The sequence below is a fragment of the Coregonus lavaretus genome (genome assembly GCF_964263955.1).
Source record: "Coregonus lavaretus genome assembly, chromosome: 10".
Taxonomy (NCBI): Eukaryota; Metazoa; Chordata; class Actinopteri; order Salmoniformes; family Salmonidae; genus Coregonus; species Coregonus lavaretus.
The window spans coordinates 16,840,660-16,856,544 of NC_139997.1; the positions used below are offsets into that span (position 1 = coordinate 16,840,660).

The 15,885-nt window shown below is 43.8% G+C and overlaps 1 pseudogene across 1 annotated transcript; it reads right to left on the reverse strand.

Annotated features, from left to right (window-relative positions):
• Positions 1-1,798: 1,798 nt before the first annotated feature.
• Positions 1,799-9,482, reverse strand: LOC311135844 (RCC1-like G exchanging factor-like protein; annotated as a pseudogene). Its single transcript, XR_014615423.1, has 9 exons — positions 9,446-9,482; positions 9,245-9,311; positions 8,544-8,595; positions 8,171-8,255; positions 7,637-7,819; positions 6,023-6,110; positions 5,469-5,642; positions 5,034-5,114; positions 1,799-4,577 (listed from the first exon to the last, which is right to left on the reverse strand). The product of XR_014615423.1 is annotated as an RCC1-like G exchanging factor-like protein (transcript).
• Positions 9,483-15,885: the final 6,403 nt, after the last annotated feature.

Sequence of the window (15,885 nt, forward strand, 5' to 3'; positions counted from 1 at the left end):
GTACTACTCTTATTGGCTTTTTACTCCAGAATCTTTTTTATTATTTGGCAGGGCTAGGTTTCCCACTACAATGCACCCTGCTTATAACAATCAAAAGCGATAGATTTGAAGTGGTCAAAAAGTGAGACTGAATCATTCTTATTACTTACAATGTACAGTGCATTCAGAAAGTATTCAGACCCCTTGACTTTCCACATTTTGTTACGTTACAGCCTTATTCTAAAATAGATTAAATTGTTTTTTTCCCTCAATCTACACACAATACCCCATAATGACTAAGCAACAGTTTTTTAGAAATTCTTGCAGATGTTTTGAAAATAAAAAACAGATCACATTTACATAAGTATTCAGACCCTTTATGCAGTACTTTGTTGAAGCACCTTTGGCAGCGATTACAGCCTCGAGTCTTCTTGGGTATGACGCTACAAGCTTGGCACACCTGTATTTGGGGAGTTTCTCCCATTCTTCTCTGCAGATCCTCTCAAGCTCTGTCAGGTTGGATGGGGAGCGTCACTGCACAGTTATTTTCAGGTGTCACCAGAGATCAGTCAGTTGAACTATCCATTAGGCCCTAATCTATGGATTTCACATGACTGGGCAGGGGCGCAGCCATGGGAGGGCATAGACCCACCCAATCAGAATTAGTTTATCCACACAAAAGAGCTTTATTACAGACTGAAATACTACTCAGTTTCATCAGCTGTATGTGTGGCTGGTCTCAGATGATCCCGCAGGTGAAGAAGCCGGATGTGGAGGTCCTGGGCTGGCGTGGTTACACGTGGTCTGCAGTTGTGAGGCCGGTTGGACATACTGCCAAATGTTCTAATAAGATGTTGGAGGCAGCTTATGGTAGAGCAATAAACATTTAATTCTCTGCCAACAGTGCTGTTGGACATTGTTGCAGTCAGCATCTGTGGCATTGTGTGATAAAACTGCACATTTTAGAGTGGCCTTTTATTGTCCCCAGCACAAGGTGCACCTGTGTCATGATCATGCCGTTTAATCAGCTTCTTGATGGATGGATTATCTTGGCGTTAGTGGAAATCCTCACTAACAGGGATGTAAACAAATTTGTGCACACAATTTGAGAGAAGCCTTTTGTGCTTCTGGAAAATTTCTCGGATCTTTTATTTCAGCTCATGAAACATGGGACTAACAATTTACATGTTGCGTTTATATTTTTGTTCAGTATACTTTGCTTATCAAGAATGAAATCGCCCAAGGCGGATGTGATTCCTAGAACACTATGTGATGGAGGAAAAATGCAACAGGATTTTAACTTTGTCCCCTATAAATAGACAAGACGGGAATCAAACAGACAAGACGGGAATCAAACAAACCACAATGCGCACTGCACTTGACTTTTGGAAGTTGGTGAGGGCTTTGTCTAGCCCTTACATGCTGATGCGCGTTAGTTTTCTAAAGGCTATGACCAGAGCTAAAGCTATCAGTGCTAGCTCAGAAGCAATCACGTTTGTCTGCCATTTTAAAATGTTGTTGCTAATCATACTAATTTGCAAAAAAAGTTTGCTAAAGGTGGGGGAAAATAGTATTTTGCAGGAGTTCATACTCTGTAGTCAACCGTGCCCACCCCCCACACTTGTCTTTTAACAGCAATTTCCCTTCCTTATAGTCAAGTGCAGTGCGATGACGGCGCATTGCGGTTTGTTTGAATCCTGGCCAAACACTTTAATTTGACCTTTGTTGAGAAGGCATCTTCCAGTACAATTAAATGTGTTCTGAAATTGGTATTACAAATAAAGCTTGTATTCTATACTTGAAGTGCTACTAAACATAATCAGTTATACCTTTTATTGTTGGTCACTTTAACCCTAGTGTTAACCACATCTTTGTTTGACCAAGTCAGTTAATCCAAGTATTGACACAACAAGTGCCAACAATGGATTGCTGTCCTCATGGGTAGTCAAACCGGCAAGGTAGACCCCCCCCGTCCTAATTGTTTCAAATAGGAAAACATCCTAAAGATAACAATGAGAAGCATAGTATCAGGTCTCTCTGTATTATGTGACCTATGCAAACACTACAGAACACATACACTACATGGTCAAAAGTATGTGGACACGGCTATTATTAGTAGATTCGGCTATTTCAGCCACACCTGTTGCTGACAGGTGTATACAATCGAGCACACAGACATGCAATCTCCATAGACAAACATTGGCAGTAGAATGGCCCTTACTGAAGAGCTCAGTGATTTTCAACGTAGCTGACTAAAATAATGTAATAGCCTACATAGATAAAAAGGGGGTGTCCGCTCACTGTTCTGCTGCTGCCAAACTTGATATTTTAATAAAGCTTTGGTGAAGATTTATTTCAAAGCGGTCTCACGAGCCAAACCCGTTATCGACGGTCTTGACTACTTGGCAAATGCATTGGACTTAAAAAAAGCCTTCATTGAGGCTATGCTTGTTTTTAAAAAAAATCAAATTAAAACAATGTTTCTAAATATAAGGGTTAAGGGCACAAAAATAGCATATGGACACTGTGCATCACAGTTGGATAGGCTGCGCTTCTGTTGTCAAAATCTATGCCATAAACAACTGTGTTACTGGTAAAACCAGCTTTCGGTTGGTCTTAAATATCCTCATCAGCGCACACTGAAATTGGCACTTTGGCAAATGTTTTTAAGGACACACCTAATATAATACCACCTCTCCCAGTTGTCAGGAGACCACTTTTTTGGGGGGGACAAGCTATGTTTTCAAAACTTATGTTTACATGCATTTAGATTATTTCCAGGGATACACAACACCCTGAAATATACACTATATATACAAAAGTATGAGGACACCCCTTCAAATTAGTGGATTCGGCTATTTCAGCAACACCCCATCATAGGATGCCACCTTTCCAACAAGTCAGTTCATCAAATGTCTGCCCTGCTAGAGCTGTCCGGTCAACTGATATTGGGAAGTGGAAACGTCTAGGACAGGGTTCTTCAATTCCGGTCCTGGAGGGCCGAAACACTTCTGTTTTTTATTTCTACCTGGTAGTTAATTGCACTCACCTGGTGTCCCATGTCTGAATTAGCCCCTGATTAGGAGAGGATGAAAAACAGAGGTGTTTCAGCCCTCCAGGACCGGAATTGAAGAACCCTGGTCTAGGAGAAACAACGGCTCAGCTACAAGGTGGTAGGCCACACAAGCTCACAAAATGGGACCGCCGAGTGCTGAAGTGCGTTAAATCGTCTGCCCTCGGTTGCAACACTCACTACCGAGTTCCAAACTGCCTCTGGAATCAACGTCAGCACAATAACTGTTTCGTCGGGAGCTTCATGAAATGGGTTTCCATGGCCGAGCATCAGCACACAAGCCTAAGATCGCCATGCGCAATGCCAAGCATCAGCTGGAGTGGTGTAAAGCTTGTCGCCATTGGACTCTGGAAACGCGTTCTTTGGAGTGATGAATCACGCTTCACCATCTGGCAGTCCAACGGACTAATATGGGTTTGGCGGATGCAAGGAGAACGCTACCTGCCCCAATGCATAGTGCCAACTGTAAAGTTTGGTGGAAGAGGAGTAATGGTCTGGGGCTGTTTTTCATGGTTCGGGCTAGGCCCCTTAGTTCCAGTGGAGGGAAATCTTAACGCTACTGCATACACAATGACATTCTAGATGATTCTGTGCTTCCAACTTTGTGGCAACAGTTTGGGGAAGGCCCTTTCCTGTTTCAGCATTACAAAGCGAGGTCCATACAGAAATGGTTTGTCGAGATCGGTGTGGAAGAACTTGACTGGCCTGCACAGCGCCCTGACCTCAACCCCATCGAACACCTTTGGGATGAATTGGAACGCCGACTGCGAGCTAGGCCTAATCGCCCAGCATCAGTGCCCGACCTCACTAATGCTCGTGTCCCCGGAGCAATGTTCCAACATCTAGTGGAAAGCCTTCCCAGAATAGTGGAGGCTGTTATAGCAGCAAAGGGGGGACCAACTCCATATGAATGCCCATGATTATGGAATGAGATGTTCGACGAGCAGGTGTCCACATACATGTAGTGTATATATCATATAAAAAATCAACAGTGACGGTAAAATGCCAAATGTCCATTGTTCTGGAGATCCGACAACCCAGTCTTGTTTCAGCACTTCTCTGCAGGAAAAAAAAAATCCATGGCTCCACGGAGTCCATTTTAGGCAGAACCACATCAGCCTTGAGCCAGCAAGTGCTGCTCCACTGATCTCCACATCATCGAACACTGATGTCAGATCAATACTGTGTAGAGATTTGTAAAGTACTGCAGACTGCTCGACTGTGAGAACTCAGCCGTGCTAGCTAGACACAGGGAGCAGCCAGAAGCTTTCGATGTTGGACACAGTCACCGCCCATGGAGGACAGCTGGCTCTGGGGTTCAGGCCTCTATTGGAAGCAAGGGGACATAAGGTGAACAGGGCTAGATCCCCCTCATTGATACAGGGGGAGGTGGGAGAGTCACGGGGAAGAGCAGGGTGTACTGGCTCTGGCCATGTCAGCTGGGGACACTCAGATGAGACTTGACCAGCGCCACCATGTGGTCCACCCCGCATGCTACATCCATCACATGACCTGGCAACGCCACCTAAAACACATTGAATACAGTATGCCATAAAAATATGACCATAAGACACTTATGTAGCATTAAACATACAAGGACTGGTTGACTAGTTATGCATCCTTTAAAATGTTTCCAGAGCTTTAGTGGTCTAATGTCAAGCTGAGTCCACCTCCCACACCATATGTTGTGTATATCCAGCTAGATGCCTCAATCCCAAATGAGTGGGAAAAATAGGCACCATCTGAGTTTATCATATTAGATGGTGCCCGTCTTTTCCATTTGTAAGGGATTCAGGCATATAGCTGGATCTACTCAACATATGACATGGACTCACCACCTTTAAGGTCTGAAACGTTGGACTATCACTTTAAGGTCTGAAACGTTGGACTATCACTTTAAGGTCTGTTGTAGTGGCCTATCACTAAGTTGTTTGCATAAAACACAAATGTAAATTATCAATAACAACAAAAGTAAGTCAACTTTATTTTTCTGGTCCTCTTTGTTTGCAATACCAAGACATCCTGTCACATTCGTTCCCCAAAATGAAGAGCTCACCACGATCTGGAGCAACACAAGCTCCATCAACACCAACACCGCCTGCCTGCACCATTACAATAGGCAGACATTCGACATGTTTGATTGTATTATTATATCATCAAATGGCTTGAATGGGGTAATAAATTGCGAACAATATGAAAACATACAAGAACATGAAAGGTTTCATATCTTGCATCATCCACTGAACGGTACAGCACCACATTACTAGTTCCTGGGTGAGAAGTCATACTTCCCATATGTCAACATATACAGCTTGAATTGTAACATTATTGTGAGTTCTTGTGACTAAAGAGGGATTGTAGTTTTTTTTGTCCAACATAACCAATTTCACATACTGAAAATCATGAGTTAACCCACCTGTGACAACAGAGAAATGGTTCAGTCCACAGTGGATAAGGCTCATGGTCACTGCAGGGTTATACTCGGCGCAAATGAACAGTGTAGGAGGGACCAACTCAAGGGTTTGGGATTCAGAGAGATTAGGGCCCTTTCCAAGAATGCTGTAGCCCCATACCAACACCGCCCCTCTCTCTGCAAAGACAAACGTTGCCTCTACTGACACACTACATTGACAACAACTACATATTATTTATTGAAAAGGATATGATAAACAAGTCTACTGAATGGGATGCTATGCTATAGTCCAGCAATGTTACTTGTGCTTGGATGGTGGTGGTACAAGTGATCTTCCATTATTTCACTGACAAACTCCATTTTGGCTTATACCACCCTTATGTTCGATCTGAAAGGACTCAATCAGTTTTAGCAATATGGTGACGCCTAACCTTCCTATAGATTAATTGGAGCTTCCACCATACTTCTTTCACATACCCAGTCTTCTCAGATTGGTAAATATGGAAGAGGTAAGAGTAAATGGAAGTGGCCAAAATGTAACGGGGCCTGGTACTCACCGTTCAGAATGGCCACCTGTGTGCCTCCACAAGCCGCCTGGGTCACCTTGCCCACCACTTCAAAAGGTAGTAGTCAAGCGGAGTTAATCTGAAGAGAGAGGGGACATGAAGTAAGAACATGGACAAAAGACCACCCATATAAAAAGAATTATGATACATATAGTATAGCCTGGTGGAACCAGCCTGATCGCTGCATTCACCATAATTTTTTCACTTCACATATCTGTCTGGCATTCGTCCTCATTGATACTGTTTCAGCCTACAGTGAGGTCCAAAAGTATTTGGACCGGAATACTTTTGGTTGTTTTGGCTCTGTACTGATACAATGACTGAGGTTAAAGTGCAGACTGTCAGCTTTAATTTTAGGGTTATTTTCATCCATATCGGGTGAACCGTTTAGAAATTACAGCACTTTTTGTATAGTCCCCCCATTATGGGGAACAGAAAATATTTTCACAAATTCACTTATGTGTATTAAAGTAGTATTTGGTCTCATACTCCTAGCACGCAATGACTACACTCAGTGTACAAAACATCCTAATATTGAGTTGCACCCCACCCTTTTGCCCTCAAAACAGCCTCAATTCGTCGGGGCATAGACTCTACAAGGTGTTGAAAGCATTCCACAGGGATGCTGGCCCGTGTTGACTCCAATGCTTCCCACAGTTGTCAAGTTGGCTGGATGTCCTTTGGGTGGTGGACCATTCTTGATACACACGGGAAACTGCTGAGCATGAAAAACCCATCAGCGTTGCAGTTCTTGACACAAACCGGTAAGCCTGGCACCTACTTCCATACCCTGTTCAAAGGCACTTAAAATATTTTGTCTTGTCCATTCAACCTCTGAATGGCACACATACAAAATCCATGTCTCAAGGCTTAAAAGTCCTTCTTTAACCACACTCCTCCCCTTAATCTATTCTGATTGAAGTGGATTTAACAGGTGACATCAATAAGGGATAATAGCGTTCACCTGGATTCACCTGGTCAGTCTATGTCATGGAACGAGCAGGTGTCCTTAATGTTTTGTACGCTTGTGACTTTACAAAGTTGTTGGATGCATATGCAGTTTGTATGGTTGTGTTTCAGATAATTTTGTGCACAATAGAAATGAATGGGAAATAATCTATTGTGTCATTGGAGTCACTTTTATTGTTTCTAAACACTTCTACATTAATGTGGACACTACCATGATTACAGATAATCCTGAATGAATCGTAAATAATGATGAGTGAGAAAGTTAGAGGAACAAAGTTCATACCCCCAAGACATGCTAACCTCTCACCATTACCAATAACAGGGGAGGGTAGCATTTTTTGGGGGGTATGATATAAAAAAAATGTGTCATGTCCAAATACTTTTGGACCTCACTGTATGTCTGTAATGAGCAGTATTATTCAAAACTACCTTCAACGATTGGATCCCTTCATCAACCTTATTTCAAAAGTCCAACTATTGGAGAAAGGCCAGACGTGAAGTAGAATAGTGAATTCAGCTATCAGACCGGTTCCACCAGGCTAACATAGTATAGCCTTGTGAGAAACAAGAGTCACAAAGTTTGGCAAACTTGGTTTGAGATTTCGCATTGTGATAGGGGCCATATTGGTTCCTCACCTAGGTGGCCTCAGTGACCGAGGAAAGCTGGAGGTACTCAGAGTTGCCCCAGCCATAGAGCTGGCCGTCCTGGGACACGGCCAGGCTGCAGTCTCCGTAGGTGGTCACCTGCTGCATCCTCACCCCAGCCAGGTCCCCTCCTACAGCCACCCGACCTGGAAATGATGTTGTGGTGGCCCAGACCTGCAACAAATACAATAGCTTTGTCTTTCTAAAACACTTAAGTATGTGTGACACTTGACCTATGCATGTGTGTAACAGTCTTTCTGGGGGAAAAAAATGCTTTGTCTTAATAAAACAGTGAACAGTGAGACTTGACCTATGCATGTGTAAAGCTCACACGACAGGAGAGCCACGCTGTAGATTCACACAATTTCATATTATTTGATTAAGAAAACTTGGGTAATCCTGCTTAGAAATACACTGATTAGCTTACTGATATCGGAGAAAAGTACACAAAGGTGGAGATACTTTATTTTTCTGCCTCCTGGAATTTGTACAAGGGACCACTTGTGTGTGTGGGCGGCTATTAACCTGTCAATCCGTCTGCCCCCCGGCCACAGGCCTACACCTTGCCCGTCTCAGTCAGGAACAGACTGTGGTCCTGCCCGCACACCACCTACAGGACAGACATGGCATCTGCAGGCTTTAGTCACAAATAACAGTCACACAATGCATTTTCGCTCCAGGGTCCAGTTTCCCTTATGTTCAGTTCTAGGATCAGCTTTCCCTACCCCAATCCTAACCTTAATCATTTATTATTTTTTTTGCCTTTATTTAATCAGAGTCATTGAAAAACATTATCTTTTACAATAACGACCTGACCAAGATGGAGCAATAATGACTGAGGTGCAATAATGGCTGAGGTGTCTCAGTGTTCCCGTTACACAAAAGAGACTAAACACAGCTGGGTCACTGGGCTGGATAAGCCATCCATCTTGTGAATGATGTGACTGGCACTGCAATGGAGGTAGAGAGAAAGAGAGGTAGAGAGAGCGAGAGAACAGCCAACAATCAATTACTCAAGGAGGCCGGTCTGTCCAGAAAAGGTCACCTCTGCCCATCAGCCATTTTGCATAAAGACCCCAGGCCCCTCGCCTAATGTCCCATACAAACAGCCCAAGAACCTACTAATCAGGAAAGGCATTCACTCTAAGTAGGCTTCTAAAGAGGCCGTATGTATCAAGCGTCTCAGAGTAGGAGTGCTGATCTAGGATCAGCTCCACCTTGTCCATATAATCTTATTCATTGTGATCAAAAAGGCTAAATTGATCCTAAATCAGCACACCTACTCTGAGACGATTAATATATACGGCCCCTGAACACACATTTCTAATAGGATTATAGTTCAACTCGAGCGCTTAGGCAGTCATTCGGCAGAACAGCACAGTCTGAAATTCCTGGAGTGAATACATTTCCAGCCTGCATAGATTTTACACTAGGAGTCATTAGCATGACTCAACATACACCCGGCCGTGTTGCATGACAACAGCATGACAACGGCAGAGAGGCAGACTTCCCTTTGCATTTTGAGCATCGTTTGAGCCTGATCAACTGCGTCAGTAATATGGTATGTAAATAATTAATAGCGGCATGTGTGTGTGGTACATATGGATTTCATCTTCAACAATCTTCCTCCCACACTGGCCATAGGCATTGTTCCCCAGACTGAACACTTTGATGTGGGAGAGAGAGAGAGAACGAGAGAGAGCGAGAGAGACATGAAACATGTGGGAGGATGATCCATATGCTTAGATTAACAACAGTAAAATGGAGCACAGTGCAGCATAAGACAGGACCCATGCTTACTGCACTGATTGTAATGCCACTCATATTTCAGCTGCATTGTATTGCTGTGATACTGTGTCTGTAAAACTAACAACAGTAGCACTTTATTTTAAAGTAGAGAAATTACCAGGTATTTTCTTAGAAAGGTATAAATAACACAGTATTAACCTATACATTACATGTTTGTTTCTTTGGGATGAAATAAAACAAGGATTCAGGGCACCAATAGGTACCAGGTAAGTTGCCAATTGTTAGATTACTATATACAGTACCTCAAAGTACTGATTGTTACCACATACTTTCCTAGTAAATACCAATGGAAAGAGTACCGTATACTTAAGTGCAACCAAATAAAGGATCGTAAACGCAACTATAACGCCCTCTTCGCCGATTATTGGCTCAAACATATTTCTACAAAGTGCATAAGCGAAGGTCAGGATTCAAATTACACATTGACTAAAAATAGCATGAAGGATCAACATCAATATTTTCAACACGTAAGGGACCTCATGTGGACCACAGGTCGATATCTTAACATTACGGGGTTGACCTGGTCAGTTATGAGTGCCCTGGCTTGCATCCATGAGCTGTAATTTGAACTAATTAGAATAGAGTAAACTTTATTGTCCATGTCACATTGAACAATGGAAATGTGTCTTCTGCTCGGTTCTCAACTGCCCCTAGACATACAGTTGAGACGAGCACAGGGTCAAGCTGCGGGGCCCCTGGATAGAGAGCAAGTTGTTGGGTTAAGGGCTTTGCTCAATGTCCCAACGGTAGGGAAATGTCTTAACGATGTGAACCCAGCAGCCCTCCAATTGCCAAATCAATTTGCTCTATTTTTCCTAGTTTCTGAGTGACATTTTCATCCAAAATGTTTTTTTTTTTTTTTTTTTTTTGCAAAAAAGCACACACAGTGAGCAAAATAACCCTAAATAGACAGGATGGCATATTATCCAAGGTATAAATTATAATCTCTGAAATTATATATTGCGCTAGCTAGCTTAGTTGATTTCCATTTCCTTACATTTATGTGAATGTCTGTCACCAGAGCTTATCCCCCCCAAAAAGCCACCTTCTCAGGGATATCATAAAAGGAAGGTGTAACACAAATCATGTTGCTCACGCCAATGACATCTCCACCCCTCAGCCACCTGAGAAATCATGAAACAAAAAAAAAATAATGAGCTAGATATTGGGTTGTCATTGGCAATTTGACAGAGAGGAGAGAGGCTTGCTAGAATCAGAGTTGTGGAAGTGGGGTTTAACTTTCTATAGTACTAATGTGCACAAAATATATCATTTCAAAGAGTTCATACAGCCATTTTGAAACGAGCTAAATAACCAAGGTAAACATTGGCAACCACAGCACTACCCATCTTCTAACAGGGCTAACGTTAGTAAGCTAACGTTACCATTTCAGTATCAGTGCAGTGATTAATTGCATTTTTGCATGCAGCATTTAGATCGTTGTAAACAGCTAAAAACACATCCTTTAGCTAGCTAGCTATCACCACTGACTATAATAGTCACTCATCATCATATAAAAAGTGTAAAGTTAGCTACAGTAGCTTTGTGAATGGTCTTACCTATGGTCCTTTTGAATCTTCACGACACGAGCTTCAATGCAAGAGCGACACCTAGATACTGATATAATCGTAATATTCATAGCTACCTACATTATGGTGACATGAGTTGTGTGTGTATTCAATGGCATTTTGACATGCGTGTGTCCGCAGAGGCGGGAGCCATGACAGTCTCCCTTAACTGCACTTTCAACTTTGATCGGGTTCAGAAAGGAACCAATGCAAGCGAAGCAAGTGACAGTATGCCACATGCTGGGCTGGAGTGTAAATTCTGAATCCCAGGTTATTATCTGAGCAACTGTCAATGTTATCTGAATCATCAACGTTGTCTCACACCCATCTTACAATAATATAGCACACATAGGCCTACATCGCGACGATCGGGCCGACGTCGTCGCGATGTAGGCCTATGTGTGCTATATTATTGTAAGATGGGTGTGAGACAACGTTGATGATTCAGATAACATTGACAGTATGGAGAGCGTTTACATATTAGCAAGATTTCGCCGATACTTCGGCATTAGATCATATTCGCCCTTCAGCCGCTGTTTGGACGATGCATGTCAAAGCTGCATGCTGCCTAGCCGCTCTACAGACGAAATTAAAAATATATTTATTTGAGGTCAGAGCCAACAGCAAATAAAAACAGTTTCACTACACGATAAGAATTACCCTAACCAAATGAGTGTAAACATCGAAGTTAAATGGAAAATATAAGAAAGATGATTAGCTCAATTATACTGGCAATAATAAAATACAGTATGCTTTACTAGACTATAAGTGATTTGTTTGTGGGTAAAATTAAGAGAGAAGATTCAAGTTAATGTCAAGTTTATTATTGCTATACCATCAACTTCTTAAAAGAACTCCAGCACAAAGAGAGAAACAAGGAACGAAGAAACAGAAACATCACATTTAACAAAAAGATAGCTTATGCAGAGGGTGTTTATAACTATAGTTGGTTCGATAAAGATGGAATTAAGATTTTATTATAGGCTAAGAGCAGTGAATATGTGATGAATATATTTACAAAAAAAAGGTCACGTTTGAGTCCAAGAACGCAGTCGACAATAGACAAAAATGATTAAATGTTGGCTATGTCCAGATAGAGAGCAATATACCAAATGATATAGGCAAAACTCCTGTAAACAGACCAATTCACACAACTGAGAATTCCGTTGAGAACTACCAGTATATTTTCCAAGCAGTCCTATGGTCAAGAACGAGATGACACAGGCGCAAATTAGGAGAAAACATAAATGCGCACTTTAAACAGACAAATCAATAATCATTTTAGACAAAGTACAATACATTTACATTTACGTCATTTAGCAGATGCTCTTATCCAGAGCGACTTACAAATTGGTGCATTCACCTTATAGCCAGTGGGATAACCACTTTACAATATGTATATTATTATTATATTATTTATTTTTATTTTTTTGGGGGGGGGTAAGGTGGGGTAGAAGGATTACTTTATCCTATCCCAGGCAGGGGCGGTGTGTTCAATAGGGCGATATGGGCGACGCACTGCCAAACGGGAAAAGGAAGGGATTTTTTTTCTAATCAGTTATATCACGGCAACAGTAGTTATCAGTGTTCTAATCTGATCTGACTGCCACTAAATGTCCAATCAGGCTAAAGTCGTGCTTCAAATGCCCCCCCCCCCCCCCCTTTTGGGGCGATTTCAGTCAGGTTGAAAATCGCCCAGAAGTCTGTCATAGACTCCCATGTAAAATCTATTTTTTTCAAATTTCAGAGCTTTCAATACAATCTCTATGGGTTTCTGAGGGCTTGCACTTACGCGCTTTCGTCATACGTAACGTAACCATGAACATAACTAAGAAAATAGCGGGTAGCAGCGTCTCTGTTGCGACCTGCAGTGTGGCGTTATCTTATGTTTTTAATTTGTACACTTAGTGGCGTTATTTTATGTTTTTAATTTGTACACTTAGTTTACAAACATTCTGCCAACCATGGATTTCCAGTGGTGGGTTTTGGACTGATCTTGTTGATCGTGTACATACCCGCTACGAACGGACTAAATAATGAAAACGCTGCTTGCAGCGGAATCCAATACAGCAGAACAAACTTCCCTTACCCACCACCTTGCTGATTAATGCCCATTCACTGAGGGAGAAAGCGGATGAGTTGTCAGCGAATCTGCGCTTCCAACACGAATATCGGGAGGCCTGTTTGCTGGCATTTACTGAGACTTGGCTGGATGACAGAGTCCCGGACAGAGAAGTGGAGCCGGCCGGCTTCACCCTGGTCAGAGCGGACCGCGATCTGACAGTCACAGGGAAAATCGATCCTGGTAAGAGAGCGACTCTGTACCCCCGACATTGAACTGCTTTCTGTGTCACTGCGACCTTACTATCTGCCCCGTGAGTTCCCCCAATTGTTTGTTACCGTTGTGTACATTCAACCAAAAGCTAATATAACAAAGGCATCAGAGATTATTTATAATCTGTCACAGAAACTGGAATCCATCTCCCCAGATCAGTCAATAAATGCTTCTGGTATTGACTTATATGCTGCCCCTGTCTTCATGTTGTTGCTGGACATATCTTTTTTTAAATGTGTGTAGGTCACCTAAATCATCAGAAAAATTGCCCCCCCTGAGAATTTTTTCAGGAGCCGCCACTGATCCCAGGTATTCCTTAAAGAGGTGGGGTTTCAAGTGTCTCCGGAAGGTGGTGAGTGACTCCGCTGTCCTGGCGTCGTGAGGGAGCTTGTTCCACCATTGGGGTGCCAGAGCAGCGAACAGTTTTGACTGGGCTGAGCGGGAACTGTGCTTCCGCAGAGGTAGTGGGGCCAGCAGGCCAGAGGTCGATGAATGCAATGCCCTCGTTTGGGTGTAGGGACTGATCAGAGCCTGAAGATACGGCGGTGCCGTTCCCCTCACAGCTCCGTAGGCAAGCACCATGGTCTTGTAGCAGATGCGAGCTTCAACTGGAAGCCAGTGGAGTGTGCGGAGGAGCGGGTTGACGTGAGAGAACTTGGGAAGGTTGAACACCAGACGGGCTGCGGCATTCTGGATGAGTTGTAGGGGTTTAATGGCACAGGCAGGGAGCCCAGCCAACAGCGAGTTGCAGTAATCCAGATGGGAGATGACAAGTGCCTGGATTAGGACCTGTGCCGCTTCCTGTGTAAGGCAGTGTCGTACTCTCCGAATGTTGTAGAGCATGAACCTACAGGATCGGGTCACCGCCTTTATGTTAGCGGAGAACGACAGGGTGTTGTCCAGGGTCTCGCCAAGGCTCTTCGCACTCTGGGAGGAGGACACAACGGAGTTGTCAACCGTGATGGCGAGATCATGGAACGGGCAGTCCTTCCCCGGAGGAAGAGCAGCTCTGTCTTGCCGAGGTTCAGCTTGAGGTGGTGATCCGTCATCCACACTGATATGTCTGCCAGACATGCAGAGATGCGATTCGCCACCTGGTTATCAGAAGGGGGAAAGGAGAGGATTAGTTGTGTGTCGTCTGCGTAGCAATGATAGGAGAGGCCATGTGAGGATATGACAGAGCCAAGTGACTTGGTGTATAGCGAGAATAGGAGAGGGCCTAGAACTGAGCCCTGGGGGACACCAGTGGTGAGAGCACATGGTGCGGAGACAGATTCTCGCCATGCCACTTGGTAGGAGCGACCGGTCAGGTAGGACGCAATCCAAGAGTGAGCCGCGCCATCTGAGTAGGGGCAGAGTGAGTAGTGTTGGAGGAGAGCGAGAGAGAAAAGGATACAAAGTAGTGGTCGGAGACTTGGAGGGGAGTTGCAGTGAGATTAGTAGAAGAACAGCATCTAGTAAAGATGAGGTCAAGCGTATTGCCTGCCTTGTGAGTAGGGGGGGACGGTGAGAGGGTGAGGTCAAAAGAGGAGAGGAGTGGAAAGAAGGAGGCAGAGAGAAATGAGTCAAAGGTAGACGAAGGGAGGTTGAAGTCACTCAGAACTGTGAGGGGTGAGCCATCCTCAGGAAAGGAACTTATCAAGGCGTCAAGCTCATTGATGAACTCTCCAAGGGAACCTGGAGGGCGATAAATGACAAGGATGTTAAGCTTGAATGGGCTAGTGACTGTGACAGCATGGAATTCAAATGAGGAGATAGACAGATGGGTCAGGGGAAAAAGAGAGAATGTCCACTTGGGAGAGATGAGGATTCCTGTGCCACCACCCCGCTGACCAGATGATCTCGGGGTATGCGAGAACACATGGTCAGACGAGGAGAGAGCAGTAGGAGTAGCAGTGTTTTCAGTGGTAATCCATGTTTCCGTCAGCGCCAAGAAGTCGAGGGACTGGAGGGTAGCATAGGCTGAGATGAAATCTGCCTTGTTGGCAGCAGAACGGCAGTTCCAGAGGCTGCCTGAGACCTGGAACTCCACGTGGGTGGTGCGTGCAGGGACCACTAGGTTAGAGAGGCAGCAGCCACGCGGTGTGAGGCATTTGTATAGCCTGTGCGGAGAGGAGAGAACAGGGATAGACAAAGGCATAGTTGACAGGCTACAGAAAATGGCTACAATAATGCAAAGGAGATCGGAATGAAATGAACTAAACATCTGGGAAAGGAGAGAGCGGGGCCTCCCTCACTTACGTTTTACTGAAACACCCAAATATAACTCTCCCAACTTCCACCTCAGAAACTATAATTGTTGTAAACTACAGCGGTTCAATGTTTTCTAGGAATAGACTAACTTAGTTTATTCAGCTAGCTAACTTGGTACAGTATTCTTCCGTAAAAATCGTCCAGGGCACCTAGTCATATGACGCCACAGCCAACTAGCATGCCGGACTCCAACAACACGGTTTAGCACCAATACTCGGCCACAATAAACCACCAGTGTGTCAACACGCCAAGCAGATCATTCGTGTCCGTGTCTA